Source organism: Oryctolagus cuniculus, chromosome 1 (genome assembly GCF_051225735.1).
Source record: "Oryctolagus cuniculus isolate XC-2025 breed Fujian yellow rabbit chromosome 1, ASM5122573v1, whole genome shotgun sequence".
In the NCBI taxonomy this organism is placed as follows: domain Eukaryota; kingdom Metazoa; phylum Chordata; class Mammalia; order Lagomorpha; family Leporidae; genus Oryctolagus; species Oryctolagus cuniculus.
In genome coordinates this window covers 162,629,962-162,645,838 of record NC_142867.1, presented here as the reverse complement: position 1 = coordinate 162,645,838, position 15,877 = coordinate 162,629,962, and the positions used below count along the sequence as shown (strand labels likewise).

Below are 15,877 nucleotides of genomic sequence, written 5' to 3'. Positions count from 1 at the left end.
AGGTGGAGGATTTAGAGACTTACAAAGTCAAAAAGAAATCATAACTCCTGCATTTTTAATCATCCATCCTCCTGGTGGATGATTTACCCCATAATTCCCACCAGAATATGAAGAAAGTTTTTGAAGAACGAGTTATTCTCAATGTAAATCTCCAGCCAGCCTCTGTCAATCATGCAAGCCTTTCCCCCCTACTCAGCCTTTCCCACCTTCTGCCTGAAACCTGCACTACTATTTAATTGCTTTGTGACTTCACATTTTATTAAGAGGCAGAAAAACCTAAAGAGCCAAAACAAGGGGATAAGCCCATTGCCGTAAATTGTGCCCTTAAGCAATGAAACGCGCCTCTCCAGTGTAATAAGGTGGGCACTGTGAAAAATCCCGACAGGCGCAATTCTGCCCAAGTCCACAGCCCCCATCACTTACAGCCAGCCCTGCGGCTCCCGGGGCTGCAGCACCATCGATCAGACCCCAGGGCAGTCAACTGCATGCCTTCTACAGCCGGTGTGAAGGGCACAGCCAGGGAGCCACCTGCTCTTTCCCATCACCCACCTCTGTCTTCCACTCTGGTGGAGTGGTGGAGGCCAGCAGGGAGCAGAAGACCACGACAAAGTCCCCATCTGTCACCCTGTTCCCTGGAAATCTAACTACAGTGAAAACAGACTAACTAAATGCTCAATCTCTAGAACTTGGCGAAATTCACTTCTCTCCTGCTGCCTGCATTCCCTGTCAAGTCCCCAACTTCCCTCTGCAGGGGGATGCAGACCATCAAGTTCCATCAAGTTCCCACCAAGTTCCTTAAAGTGCCCACGCCCCTGCCCCAGGAGGACTATACCCAGGCACTCTCACAAACTACAGGGGGGCTTGGTGCCTAACAGTCTGACAAAACACTGGATGCTGCCATCCAAAAACAGAGGCTTCACACATTCCCAAAGCCACCTTAATCCTACCAATGCATCCGAGCTAGAAATTACTATCTCATGATTCCAACTGTTCTGCTGAGGAGGAGGTCAGAGCCAAAGCACACGGGGCTAGTGAGGAGGGGAGCCATGGGGCCCACCCTGCTTGCTCTGCAGCCGGTCTCTGTGAATGAGGGGTCAGCCCCAAGACCTGGCTATGAGTGTGTGTGTGTGTATGCAACACACCCGCAGGATCCCAGGGGCAGGACAGAGCTGGCAAGTTCCTGGAATGGAGAGGCGGCCAGGGATGGGGGAACACAGTGTTCAAGGGCGAGGGAGAGGAGGTGGGGCTGGAGTGCAGGCACAGCCAGATCAAGCTGGGCGTTGCAGGCTGCGGTGAGGAGAACGCCCTGATGGGCTCAGGCGGAGGTGCGGCTGGCCAGATGCGATCACACCCCAGAGAGCTTCCTCTGTGCCATGTGGGGGGCAGCCTGCAGGGCACAGGCATTCCCGCTGCCTCATCAGTCTACATGGGGCCACGGGCAGACCTGACCCCCTAACAGTGAGTACTTGCAGACACCTCCAAGCACAAGAGAAGTAACAAAGATTCATAATGGTTTCAGAATAAAAGATGCTTAAAGATAGGAACACTCTTACAAGGCAGTAACAGACGAAGCTAAGGCTCCTCTAGAGAGATCAACAAAGCACATGGAAAGTCCACAAAAGGAGGAAATATAAAAGGTATTTGAAAAACGTTCATTAGTTCATAAAACTGGGTAAGTTCTTTTTTTTTTTTTTTTAATTCCATTATTTAATGTTATTTAGGGTGTGAAAGAGGAGACCTCTGGTCTGGTCTTCCAGGTAATAGATTTCAAAACCTTTTTCCTGGCTTTATATTAAGGACACAATTAAGAATGGTCTTAAAATTATATAGAAAGATACCTATTTTCAAGTCCAAGGTGAGTTTTGGTGAATACGGTATAGTCCTACAATCATCAACCACTCACAATGACATAGTGGTGACCTGACATGGACAGAGGTATCCAATTTAACAATTGAGAAAAGCAGGTTGCATTTTATGTGCAAAAATCTCATTTAGACACATATCTATGTAGAAAAACCCCTGGGAGAAAACTAAGGGTGGCTATTTAATGGCAGCAGAACTATGCATTTTTAGGAGGTCTGTTTTATTTATTGATATATCTTTAATTTCTCCAGTTGATACATATTGTTTTTACTAAGAAGCACCATCTCTAGGTGAAAGCCATCTAGAACATCACAGAACAAAAATGGAGACCTGTCAAACGATGCAGGGAAAGTCATGGACAGGCTCAGCGCAGCTGCAGCAGAAATCTTGACAGCAGATGGACTAACAACTGGCAGAGTCCAGCTCCTGACCTCACCGTCTCAGAAGTCTCAGAAGTCACCCCTCGTCTTCCCACCACCTCCCTGACCAGCACAAAGCGCCGATTCCCACAAGCAGGTATCAACACCCTCCTGGGGCTGGAGCTGTGGTATACTGGGGAGAGCCTCTGCCTGCAGTGTCAGAATCCCTTGTGGGCACCGGTTCAAGTCCTGGCTGCTCCACTTCCAATCCAGCTCCCGACTAATGCGCCCAGGGAAAGCACTCGAAGATGGTCCAAATCCTTGGGACTGTGCACCCATGAGGGACACCCAGAAGCAGCTCCTGGCTCCTGGCTTTCTGTCTGTCCAGCTCTGGCCACAGCGGCCATTTGGGGGAATGAACAAGAGGATGGAAGACCTCTCTTTCTTCCTCTGCCTCTCTAATAAACAAATTAAGCTAAAAAAACAAAAAACAAACAAACAAAAAAAACAAACCACCTCTCCCTGGAGGACTTCACTCCTGATCCAAAGGTATCCCAGACAGGGATCTGGAAACAATGTGCAGCACCATTTCCTTCCCTCCTTCCCACAGACAACGAAGGAATCCGTTCTAACACTGACCTGCACCTTGCTTGCACTGAGCTCACGAATGAACAGCCTGAGACAGCTGCAAACACATGGCAAGCAGATCCCCAGCAGTTCTAAAGCAGGGTCGTCAGGTGCACTAAAGCTGCCTAGTTGGAGTCCAGGCATTATCCTGCCCCTGCCCAGCAGAGGGCTTTGGCAGCCTTTCCTAATTCTCTGGCCCACGTTCCACGACAGATACTCTCTAAACTGTTCCCCTTTCTCCAATCTAAAACCCCGAACCTAAGCACTCCCACTCTCACACACTTTCCTCTGTCTCTATTCAGCAGCTAAGTCTCCAGCCCTCTCAGTGTTCCTTTCCATCTCAAGGCACCTGTGTCTCTGGCCTCCACTCTTCCCCTCTCCTCCAGACTCAGGGAACGCCCTCTATCCCCAAGATGAAGCCCTGCGCCCCAGCCTGCTCAGCCAGCCTCATGGGTACCAAGCTCCTGGCCCTTCAATGTCCCCCTCTGCCTTCCTCCTCCCAACTCTCCCACTGAGTCCCTCCCTTTCAGTATGTCCACTTTCCTTACCCCCTCCTGCCACCTTCTCCAAGGTGCCGCCTCCTTTTGTTGCTTCTTCAGTGATCTCCAGGCCTGGGTGTCTACACCTGCACCTCCCCAGTTTAGCATGAAGTCATCAAGAATGAGACCTGGGGTGCACCGCAGCCTTGCCATGGGCCACTCTCAGGACACTACGTGAACATATTACTTCATCCTCCAAGTCAGCTTCCTCCACCGTAAACGAGCTCACGCACACCTGCCCCACCTCCCTGGCAGGCACGTGGCTGGGATCCAGCAAGATGGTGCCTGTGAAAGTGTGCAGCCAGCTATGCAGCTCTCCAGTTATCCTGACGCTGCTCCTCGTCCTCCCCGACTCTGCATCAACGCAGGCGGGGAGTGTGCAGGGAGCGTGGCCTTGGTGTGGACAGGAACAACCCCATGCTGTTGGCACTCTCATGGCTACTGTGAATTACCAGTTTGTTTCACTCAAAACAGTTCAAGAGGCGGGCATTTGGCCTGTCAGTCAAGCTGCAGGTGCGACACCTGTATCCAGTAGCACAATGCCTGGCATTCAGGTTCTGCCTCTCTTGCTCCTGATTCAGCTTCCTGCTAATGCACACCCTGGGTGGCAACAGGTGAGGCTCAAGTATTTGGGCCCCTGCTATCCACATGGAAGACCTGGACTGAGTTCTCAGCTCCCAGTGTCAGCTCTGGGCTACTGTGGCCATTTGCGGAGTCGATCAGCAGATGGGAGCTCTCTCTCTTTCTTTCTTGTTCCTTCTTCTTGTCTCTCTCTCAAGTGAATAATAAAAAAACTTTTTAAACCTCAAGTATAACCTTTGATTGTTCTATTGCATGAACATCAAGTTCTGGAAGTTAACAGTACGAGACCATGGGTATGGAGCCTGAACCAAGTTAGGCACTGTACTAAAAAACTATAAAGATTTTATTATTATTTCCATTTACTGTTAGAAAACCTGAGTCAGAACAGCACAGCCAGGGTTTGCACCCAGGCCTCCTTCAGTGATTAAGTGGGTTCTAGACAGAGAGGAAAACTACAAAGGCTGCTAGCATTTGAGGCAACATGGACCTGTACTGAAACACATAGATCTTAAAAAAACATGGAGCTGGCTTCATGGCAGAGGAGATTAAGCCACTGCCTGTGACTCTGGCAACCAATATTAGTGCCGATTTGAGTCCCGGCCGCTCCACTTCCAGTCCAGTTTCCTGCTAATGTGCCTGGGAAAGCAGTGGAAGATGGAGATAATAATCCAGTCTAGCATAATCCATGTACTTGTAACCCTGGCTCTCACAAGACTAGGATGGAGCTCCTGGCTTTAGCTTGGCCACTGCAGCCATTTGGGAAGTAAATCAGTGAAGGGGTCTCTCTCTCTCTTGCTCTCTTTTTCAAATCAATCAATCTTAGAACAGTCAAAGAAAATGATGCTCAAGGGAATAAGCATTTTGTTAAGTATGTAAAAGAGTGAGGTGGTCTAGGCCTTGGTACCAGCAGTCCAGGTCCTGGGTGGGTTTACCAGCTGTGAGAGCATGGGCAAGTCACTGACTTTCTCAAAACAGCAACTGTCTTGTGTGTAAAAAGGGGAGGATAAAACTATCAACTTCAGACTTGTGAGAATTAAAAGATCTGTATATTTAAAGTGCTTAGAACAGAGCCTGGCACGTGCCAAGCATGCAACAAAGGCTATTCATTTACAAAAAATCTACCCAGTGACCACACATGCACACACATGTGTGTGTGTACACAGACACACAAACACACACACACCCCACAAGTGACAACTAGGAAGATGATGAACGTTTTAACACTGATTATTTCTTAAAGTCAAATAGATTTGTTTAAAAATTCTCTGTATTTTCTAGAGACTGACATTTAGACTAGCAGTTAAGATGCCCACATCCTAAGTGCTTGGGTTTGAGTGTCGGCTCTGGTTCCCAATCCCAGCTTTCAGCTAATACAGATTCTGGACAGTGAAAATCAAGGTTCAAATAATTCAGTTTTGCAATCACACAGGCGCCCAAGATTGAGTTCCTGGCTGTTGTGGACATTTGGGAAGCGAACCAGTGGATTGGATAGCACCTGCACGTTCACTCTCACATTTTTTAAATTTCCTGCATTTTCTAGATTTTCTTTACTTGAATTCAGCAATTCTTTAATATTTGTATATCTCCCCTTTTTTCCAAGTAGCCCAAATTGCCCTTGTTGATCCATCAATTCTAGCATAATCCAGTCTATGCGTATCGTGTTTATGGCAATCGGGTCCTTTTACTGATTTCATCTGAAGAGGAACACATTGCACCTCCATTCTTCAAGCAGCCTGCTCATATTTCATCCTAGAAGACTGTCCTGCATTGTTATGCAATTGCAGGCTAAAAATCACTCTGAATAGATTATGAGAGCGTAAAAGGGAAGGGAAGAGAATGGGTTAACGTCTCAAAAATCAAAGTTAAAGCAGAAAAACAAGACAACCTCATGATCGTTTTAAGGTTACCTTAATTACCTTAATTATCCAAGGCTCTAAGAGACTATAACATATTTCAACTCCATGGGTAATTTCCTGGTGTGGGCAGAAGATGGAAGTAACTCAAGAGGCCAGCGGTCCATCCAGGGCAGTGACAACCATTCTGAAAGAAAAAAAGAATTGGGTTGAGGCAACTGGGAGGGAACGACACAGAGAGAGAGGGAGAGAAAAAGGTCTTCCATCCACGGGTTCACTTTCCACCATGGCTGCTGCTGAACTGATCTGAAGCCAGGAGCCAGAAGCTTCTTCTGGGTCTCCCGTGTGGGTGCAGGGGGTCCAAGCACGTAGGCCATCTTCCACTGCTTTCCCAGGCCATAAGCAGAGAGCGGGATGGGAAGAGGGCAGCCAGGACTAGAACTGGCACCCACATGGGATGCTGGCACCGCGAGCAGAGGCTTAACCTACTTAGCCACAGCGCTGGCCCTACTGCCTTTCTCTTAAAACTTTAAATCTCAGCTCCCTAGCATTAAAACCTTGAGATGGTTTTCCAGTAGTCCTTGTCCGTCATCTCCCGTTCCACGATGAGTCCACTACCATGTTCCGTGGAAGGGCCTGCGTGTGTCTGCCCCATCTTCTCCTCTCCCACACCACTGCTACACCCAAATTCAGCTTCACAGCAGCCTCGGACCTGGCCTTTCAATGACCACCACCTGTGCACTCTCCTGCAGGACCTCACAATCTGCATGGCTATGGACAGGGCCGCTGTCTCCCGGCTCTCTGCTTTCTTGGCCGTAAAGTGAAGAACTGATGCTTCGAGGTCTCCATCCTCAGTCAGATTTCTCTGGGCCTGAATCCTAGTCTAGCCATGAGTCGGACTCTGCTGTGGATCAAGTGGGAGCAGTGTCTACCCCTGCAGTCGCTGCACAGGCATGATGAGTCCTGGTGCCCCATGGATCACACAGCAAGTTGTCCACAGTATTCGACATTCCCGTCCCACAGGACACAATCCCACAGCTCCAATGTTCCCCAGCCTTAGAACTCCCAAGCCAAATGTTCTGTGTCCAGAATCCTCATGGCAATGCTCTTCTCTTCCACCACGTATACACTCCTGCTCATTTTCAGTCTGCTGTGACCCACTACTACTTTCACTCATTTGCCTTCATTTTTCAGTAAGTACTTTCTGTGCTGGTCACATCAGTCTGATCACATTTTCCAAAAAAACACACCCTGTAATGAATGACAGCCTGCCCATGCACCTACCATTCCTGCACAGACAAGGTCTTTCCTAGCCCCTCTGAGAAAGCTGGGCTGCATCCCATGGCCCTGGCGACGACCACCTCCCAAGCAACTCACACACCATCCTACCATTACTGCCTACTCCTTCATGTTTTTTTTTTTTAATTAATTCATTTATTTGAAAGAGTTACAGAGAGAGAGAAGGAGAGGGGGAGAGAGAGAGAGGGAGAGAGGGAGAGAAAGAAATCTTCTATCCATTGGCTCACTCCCCACTATGGCCGGAGCTGCGCCGATCCAAAGCCAGGAGCTTCCTCTGGGTCTCCTATGTGGATGCAGGGGCCCAAGGACTTGGACCATCTTCCACTGCTTTCCCAGGACACAGCAGAGAGCTGGATGGCAAGTAGAGCAGCCGAGACTTGAACGGTGCCCATATGGGATCCTGCCACTGTAGGCGGCAGCTTTACCCACTATGCCACAGCACTGGCCCCCCCGCCTCCTTCATGATTTTTGAGCTTAGCTATAAGTATTTAAGACTTTGCACTTCAGTGAAGCTTACGTGAGAACTCTTATAAATGAGGAGGTTTTGGGGGGATCAGCTCTGAAACGGATGGGGCCACAAGGCCTTGAGGTAAGATTCTTATTAAGTCCATCAGAGTTCTTAGGGTGGAGAGGCTCACGGAAGGAACTTGTTCCAGGGTCCAGGAGACAACGTGTGGCCTGCCCACGGGGCCAGGAGACGAGCTCGGCAAAGGCCCAACGTCCGACTCTGTGCCAGTGCGAACCTGTTGCCGACTCGTGTGCCATCTGGTGACCAAACTCCAAGCAGCACTGAGGATGCTCACAGTGGGCACAGGCAGTTACGAGACACTGACCTCAAGGATGATGAGTGAAGCCCTGGGGAACAGCAAAGGGCCAGGAGAGGCGGCGGCGGAGACCGATGCAGGGGGCAGGTACAGTGGGTGCAGAGGCAGGAGAACACCCCAGAGACAGGTGAGTAAGCTGCATGGCGGAAGCTGTGGACGGGCAGCGAGGGGAGTCACTGGACCTCCCTACAAGGAAGCAGGATACCGTGGCCCCTGCCCACAACTGTCAACGTGGCTGACGCAGGATGCTGGCCGCAGGGCATTGAGGGAAACAGGAAGACAACAAATGGAAACCAGCAGACTTCCTGTCAACAGCTCTGCTCATCAAGCCCAAAGGTTTGTGCTGGTCACGTTCTAACCGGGCTGTTTACCTGACTGAGCCCAACACAGACACCCAAGCGTGCTCCGCTCCTCTCCCCTCCACACACACACAGAGCCTGACTGCTGCAGGTCATCAGCGGAATCCCCCACCCCACCGCCCCAAGTCTCACTCTCCTCCCAACAGCCTAGCAGGCCTTTGGAAATCTCACAGACCATTCGCCAGCTCCATGCTCCCACGTCTGAATGGCTGAATTATATTCTCGTTGGGCTTCATTTAGGTAAATGATCCTCACTTATTCAATAGACAAAAAGCAGACAGCGGGGTGGTCACTGTGGTGCAGAGGGAAAGCCGCCAGTTGGCACACCTGTATCCATCTCAGAGCCTTGGCTGGAGCACTGGCAACTCCACTTCCAGTCCAGCTCCCTGCTAATCTGTCTTGGAAGCAGAATCTGATGGCTTAAGGACCTCCGTTCCTCCCACCTACGTGAAAGACACAAAGGAGTTCCTGGCTCCCAGCTTCAGCCTGGCACAACTATGGCTGTTGCAGCCATTTGAGGAGGGACCCAGAGGATGGAAGAAGTCTTCCTCCCTCCCTCTTTTCCTTTTTCCTCTCCCTCTGCCTTGCAAATGAATAAATCTTAGGCAAAAAAGAAAAAGATAAAATGTGTCACATCAACAGAGCCGAAGTCCAGGCTCAGGTCAAACATACTATCACCATTGCTGGTCCACCTACACAAGTATAATTTACACCAAACCACTACAAAGATAGTTAATTTTTCTTGCTTCAGAGTAATGCTTGAGAAAGGTCTTCCTTTGCCGTTGGTTCACCCTCCAATGGCCGCCGCGGCCAGTGCGCTGCAGCCGGCGCACCACGCTGATCCGAAGCCAGGAGCCAGGTGCCTCTCCTGGTCTCCCATGCGGGTGCAGGGCCCAAGCACTTGGGCCATCCTCCACTGCACCCCGGGCCATAGCAGAGAGCTGGCCTGGAAGAGGGGCAACCGGGACAGAACCCGGCGCCCCGACCAGGACTAGAACCCGGTGTGCCGGCGCCGCTAGGCGGAGGATTAGCCTATTGAGCCGCGGTTCCGGCCAGTAATGCTTGTTCTTTACTATGAGTTTAGAAAAAGTCAAGTAAGAATAAAGAATAAAAGTCCCAAGCAAACTTAGCATTTGGTTGACTCTTTCTACTTTGAAATGAATAGATTTACAAATTAATACACAGATGCATAAATACATATGGTTTTTGCTCCAATGAGTAGTATGGCATTATTTGCAATCTGTTTTATCTGAAAGAAGTAGTATGTTATTGACTGCTCTTTTATACAGGTATTTTTAATGACTATACAACAATAAATTTTAACACATCCCCCCGAAGTATTCAAGACATATAAAATTTCCAATTACCTAAGAAAGACTGAGATGGACATTGGCCAAGGATAAGGTCCAAGTTCAAATGTCTGGAAACACGCAAGGATCTACTAACACAGGTAACCTGCCCCACACAACACTGGGCCCATAGGCACACAACCAACCCTACCTACTCCAGCACAGCTCTACATCATGGGGTAGCACTTTTTTAATACCGTATCACATAAATGTTTACTGTTTAGTTAGCGTACCTTTGAGGTTGAACAGTTTATTTTTTATCTCTTGCTCATGTCCTTTGTTTTGTTGTGGGCTAGAGCAATCATCTTACTGATGGGTAACGCCTCTGCAGCTATCAAGGATACCATGAACCTGGGACTCTGTCAATGGAGAAAGTGGTGATTAACGGGCAACTTCTGGCCATAAGGAGCAAAGGTCATTCCAGCCTGTGAGAACCAGAAAGGATCTTTATCATAAAAATACTAAGGTACGCTTCCTACATAATACTAACACATTTGTATGAGCTTTGTCATATGTGTTGCAAATAGTTCTCCCAGCCGATTTTATCTCTAAAATGGAAATGTCACTATTTCACTGGTCTAGTTCATGGACTGAAGAAAACACACATCAACTCATGAGCAGAGAACCACTGGGGGAAAAAAAAAAGAGAAATTGCTGCTACTTACTAGGCACTTAACAGAGTCCTTATTCTTTAGTCCTTACAATGAAATTAGTCTCTTGGATAAGTACTATCATTCTCTTTTTACAGAGAAAATACACATCCATACATAGTAAAGTGGTCATCAGAATTTTATTTTTGTCTTTTTTTTTGGACAGGCAGAGTGGACAATGAGAGAGACAGACAGAGAGAAAGGTCTTCCTTTTGCCGTTGGTTCACTCTCCAATGGCCACTGCGGCCGGTGCACCGCGCTGATCTGATGGCAGGAGCCAGGTGCTTCTCCTGGTCTCCCATGGGGTGCAGGGCCCAAGTACTTGGGCCATCCTCCACTGCACTCCCTGGCCACAGCAGAGAGCTGGCCTGGAAGAGGGGCAACCGGGACAGAATCTGGCGCCCCGACCGGGACTAGAACCCGGTGTGCCGGTGCCGCAAGGCGGAGGATTAGCCTAGTGAGCCACGGCACCGGCCCAGAATTTTATTTTTATAAGTAATGTTTGTACTTATCCAAAAATTACTATTTCCAGCAGTACTTTAGTAACATTTCTTCTTAGAAGTAATCCTGGGGACTCCTCCAAGTTCTCTACCAGCACTAAACTAAGTTACTGGTTTCGCCCTCTTCATTCTTTCCTCTTCCTCTTCTTCCTCTCCTTCCTCTGACACACCTGTACTATGAAGTGCCATCTTCATAACAACCTAAGTATTTTTGCCTAGGAACCAAGACTACTTCATTAGTCACTCTAAGTTCAAGGCCACAACAGAACATTACTTTTTAACGTTCGAAATTCTCTTGGGTTCTTCAGCTGCTTATACTTAGTGATGTCTATAGCAACAGCATTCACCTGAACCCAGGGCCAAAGCACACCATGCTATATAAATATTTTATGTACAGCTTGCACTGAAATTCTAGATGAAGAGCCCTCCCGAGCGTCTGTAGCATGCTACTTGTCCCAGATACACAGTTCTTTATTAATGCGTGCAGGCTCTGCCATCCTTACAGGAGTATCCTTGATTTAATCCTAATGACTTTCCCCCAAATGTTTTCAGTTTATTTTTCAAGGCAGCATCTGAAATAATGGCAAATGAAGATAGCTGATAATTGAAACTGGTTGCACTCACAGTTTAGTCACCAAGGACTCGGAGGGCAAAAGTGCATAGTGTGTGCGAGTCTGGTAATGAGTTTCTTTACAGGAGTATTAATAGAACTAAATTACCACTGCCAGAAAGAGGGGAAGGAAAACTTGTACCCACACCTGCATAATTCTTTGAGGATTTCTACAAAACACACAGGAATCTGAAGACTGCTCTTGTGTGACAGACAGGTTTCCCCGTTGGCTTTGAAGCAGCCAAACAGCAACAATCATGATAAAACACTCACATGTACCTGCCAGTCTGGGACAGTAGAGACCCTCTACAGCTCAGCAGGTAGCAGGAAGCTCAGTCATCCCCAGCAGGCTGCTGCCAGCAGTCTACAGGGCATGCACAGCCCACCCAGCTCCTGGCTGCAGCCAGCATTGGGACAGCTGCTGCCCACGCTGAGGCAGGAGGCTTTCCCCTAGATGATCCTCTCTGAATTTTACTCATGCACACAGGAGGAGGGCTCTGGCTGCCCTGCGTCGGGGAGACCACTACAAGGACCTCCTTAAGGAGAAAAGGATCTGAGAAGAGAATGACACCCCACAGATGAAGAGGAGATTGTTGGTGCAGAGGGACCTTAAGTTCAGCCACACCTGCTCTCTGGCGACCCCTGCGCCATCAGATATGCAGGAGCCCCCAGGGACTGGCAAGATGCTGAGCCTGGACTCCAGGCTGAGACACGGGCTCCTTCCTCCCCAGCCTGAAAGGGCCCACAGTGGCAGGGACCAGTGTGAATGCAACACCCGGGGGCCTGACAGATACCAGGGCATGCAGTAAGGCCTGGATCCCTGCTGCAAGGCCAGGAAGGTGATGTGGCCCAAGAGACACAAGAACAGTGGTTAAACTTTCTGCTGCCAGGCAGATTTTCAGAGTTAAAAACCGATCGATTTACAAAAATCCAGTATTCCTTGTACCCACAGTTTCTGGGCTGAGATACCCAATTCGGTTTCACAAATGAATGAACACACAAACTAACAGAGGAGGAGGAGCTAAGATATATCAGCCTACACACGTGTGTTAGTTCAACGCCACTAGCTTCCATCAATGGATCAGAATGGCACTTAGAATAAAGGATACTTTCAGAGTATGATTCATGGAAAGGTTTTTACATCATGCACACATTTCACCAAGACCTTTAGCCTCGCCTGGCACCACTGCTGTTGAAAGGGTCTACACCAACTGGTCTGTGTGCAGACATCTAGCATTGATGGCCAAGGGGACTCATAAGGTAGAGCCACTTTAAAAACTCACCACCACACCCGACTCTGATTCACTGCCTGGATTGAGGTACTTCAGGCCCAACAGCCAGATTTTCTTGGAACCCAAGGTAACTACTCCCCAGAGTGTGGGAATAATGAAGAGACTCCCAGCAATGTGGTAATGGCACGTGTCAGGAGAAGGCTTGTATGCCTGCGATGCAAGCCATTCCCCACTTCGGAGCCTGCTGAGGCAGCCACACACTCATCCCTCCCAGTCACAGATTATGGGGTCATGGGAGTACATCAGACTCAGGCTGAGCAGGTGCTTCCCCCCTACAGGGTTGAGGAGCTGCCAGGCCTGGATATAGCTGGGCCTGTGCCGTGTTCCTATGGAGAGCACCAGAGACACACAGGCGCCTGCAGAAGTGCGAGAGTGAAGCCAAGAGAAGTAGGGATGATAACACAGTGCCTCAACTTCCTGTGCTGTCCTCTTCCTGAGTTCAGGGTGCCTGTAAGGATCCAGGGCTCTCCCGAGTAATTCAGGATTCTGTTAAAATCCTCCCTTGGTTGGTTTTGGCCCTGCAGCTGTAGACTCCCAGTAAACACGATCATTTCTCTGTTGCCGCACCATCGAGCTGAAACTCAGTGTGCCGGGGACCCTAGAGCAGATTAGAGCAAAGCAGATCCAGGGTGCTGGTTCACAACCAGCCCGCACTGCGAACACCTCCCGGGGGACAGCACCCGTGTCACTGCAGCCTCCGAGCGCCGCCTCTGCCAAACGCTGCCTTGCTGAACTCTGCTTTTCTAGCCTCGTGTGGTGAATCCAAGACCTTGGCTGACATTTTTATGTCTGTATATTCACTCCTGTGTATAGGCCATTGCTCCTGCTGACTTTAGCCACAGGCATGCCATTAAATTCAGAGGTAAGAGCAAAACCCCTGGAGGGAGGGGTGCTCTGCTCCCAGCCTTCCCCCCCGCCCCACAGGCATTTCATCTTACAGATGGCATTTTTAGCATTCCTAAAGACTACATTTCCAATAAAAGTTAAACGTTATACAGAAGTGGGAGAAAATGGTTTTCTTAATTGCCAAGAGAACTGGTGGACTCCAAATAATTTCTTTCTTCCAGAAACATTCAAGTATAATTTTTTTTTTTTTTTACCACGTCAAAGAAAAAGTCCAGCTTGGTAACGGGCATTTTCAATCATCATACTAGACTTTTAAAGCTTGCACTGATGAGTTAACAATGTCTAAATCCAGCTAATTATACATCTATATTCTGTTTTTATAATCGATGGCGAGATGCACTCTTAACTGTGATGTTGTCCAGGGGCAAAGAGGAAAATGAGCCTAGAGGGCTCAAGAAAATAGGCTTTTCTCTTTCAGGATTAATCATAAATCAAACATTTAACTGGCTGCTCTCCATGTGAATTGCTACAAATATGAGTAATTGTTTTTATTCTCCAAGGCTAAGCAAAGGTCAGGAAAAGTCACCACTGAGAGATACATAAAGATTTAGGGGTACCAGTCCCCCAAAGCACACTTTCTTCCTCCAGGTAGAAGAGGACAAAGGTTTCCTACTTGCATTTTTTTTTTTTTAAGAATTATTTATTTGAAAGGCAGAGCTACAGAGAAGGCCAGAGACAGAGAAGTCTTCTTTCGGCTGGTTCACTCCCCAAACAGCCAGGCCAAAGCCAGGAGCTCCATCTGGCTCTCACACAAGGCTGCAGGGTCCCAAGCACTTGGGCTACCTTTCGCTGCTTTCCCAGGTGCATCAGCAGGGAGCTGGATGGGAAGGGGAGCTGAGTCTCACCAGCATGCATACGAGATGCTTCATCAGAGGCGGTGGTCTAACTCGCTGCGCCACAACACCAGTCCAAGAATATGGATTTTGAAAAAGTCCCCAGGAGATGTTGCCACATTTGAGAACCACTGCCTTAAACGAATAAGGAAATGAGTATGTACGGATGACACCACCATTAGGAAATGGCACAAACTGTGTCCAAGAACTGAAACTCACTCAGCTCTTTATCACGCACCTGGCACCCGCCACCTGCAGGGCCCTCCTCTCCTCTCCCATAACCTGAAATAGAAGGACTTCCAGGAAGAAGCGCCAAGTTTAGCAGGAAGATTCATCTACCTCTAACACAAAGGAGGGAATGTATAGCCCCCAACGTGGAACAGAGTATCAGGCTTCAATGAGCTGCCGTCAAAGAGCCGAAGCAAAGGTCCAGCACTGCTTCTGCACTGGAGATGACAATGGGAAGAGAAGGGCGTGCCCAGGACACACAGGGGTACACTCGAGGCATGACCGTGAGATCCACTACAGAGAGGCACTGTACCTGGTAGGGCAGAGGCAACGCTAACCCTGCTCCTCCTCTGCTTCCTTACTGTTCTTCTCCCTGCACCTGGAAGTAGGTTTCGAGGGGCCTCCCAGGAGACTGCCTGCTGCTTCCGCTCCAGTATTCACCCAAACCCCAAGGGGGTCGATCACCTCTGCAACCCTGAGGGTTTAAAGGGGCACATCAGAGCAAGCCTGTATGAGGCCTTACCATGCAGCAGAATTATGTGCAGGGCTTTCTAAAAACAGACTGGGGGCTGATGCTGTGGCTCAGCTTGTTAATGCCCTGGCCTGCAGAGCCAGCAGCCCATATGGGCGTCGGTCCCACTTCTGATCTAGCTCCCTGCTGATGCACCTGGGAAAGAAGTGGAGAATGGCAGAAGTGCTGGACCCATGTGGGAGACCTGGAAGAAGCTCCTGGCTCCTGGCTCCGGAACAGCTCAGCTCCAGCCGCTGTGGTCATTTGGGGCGTGAACTAGCGGATGGAAGACCTTTCTGTCTCTACCTCTATTTCAACTAAATACAAAATAAATATTTAAAATAAATAAATACAGGCTGCCAGGGGCTGGCACTGTGGTGTGCAGGGTAAGGCTACCACCCATGACACCAGCATCCCATATGGGGGTCCCATATGGGCAGCAGCTCGTGCCCCGGCTGCTCCACTTCCGATCCAGCTCCCTGCTAAAGGCCTGAGAAAGCAGCAGGAATTAGCCCAAATGTTTGGGCCCCCTGTGCTCACATGGGAGACCTAGAAGAAGCTCCTGGCTTCGGGCTGGCCCAGGGCTGACCATTAAGGTCATTGGGGAGTGAACCACCAGATGGAAGGTCTCTCTCCATCTCTCCCCCTCCCTCTGTAACTCTTTCAAATAAATAAATAAATCTTTAAAAAAAA

At 49.0% G+C, this 15,877-nt stretch overlaps 1 protein-coding gene across 9 annotated transcripts in view; it reads right to left on the bottom strand.

Annotated features, from left to right (window-relative positions):
• Positions 1–15,877, bottom strand: part of KANK1 (KN motif and ankyrin repeat domains 1) — a 217,675-nt gene that overhangs the window by 132,975 nt on the left and 68,823 nt on the right. For all 9 annotated transcript variants that reach the window (XM_089337133.1, XM_089337132.1, XM_089337121.1 and 6 more), the window contains one exon: positions 5,887–6,010. The gene's annotated coding sequence lies outside the window, so the exon portion shown is untranslated. The remainder of the gene's footprint in view (positions 1–5,886; positions 6,011–15,877) is intronic.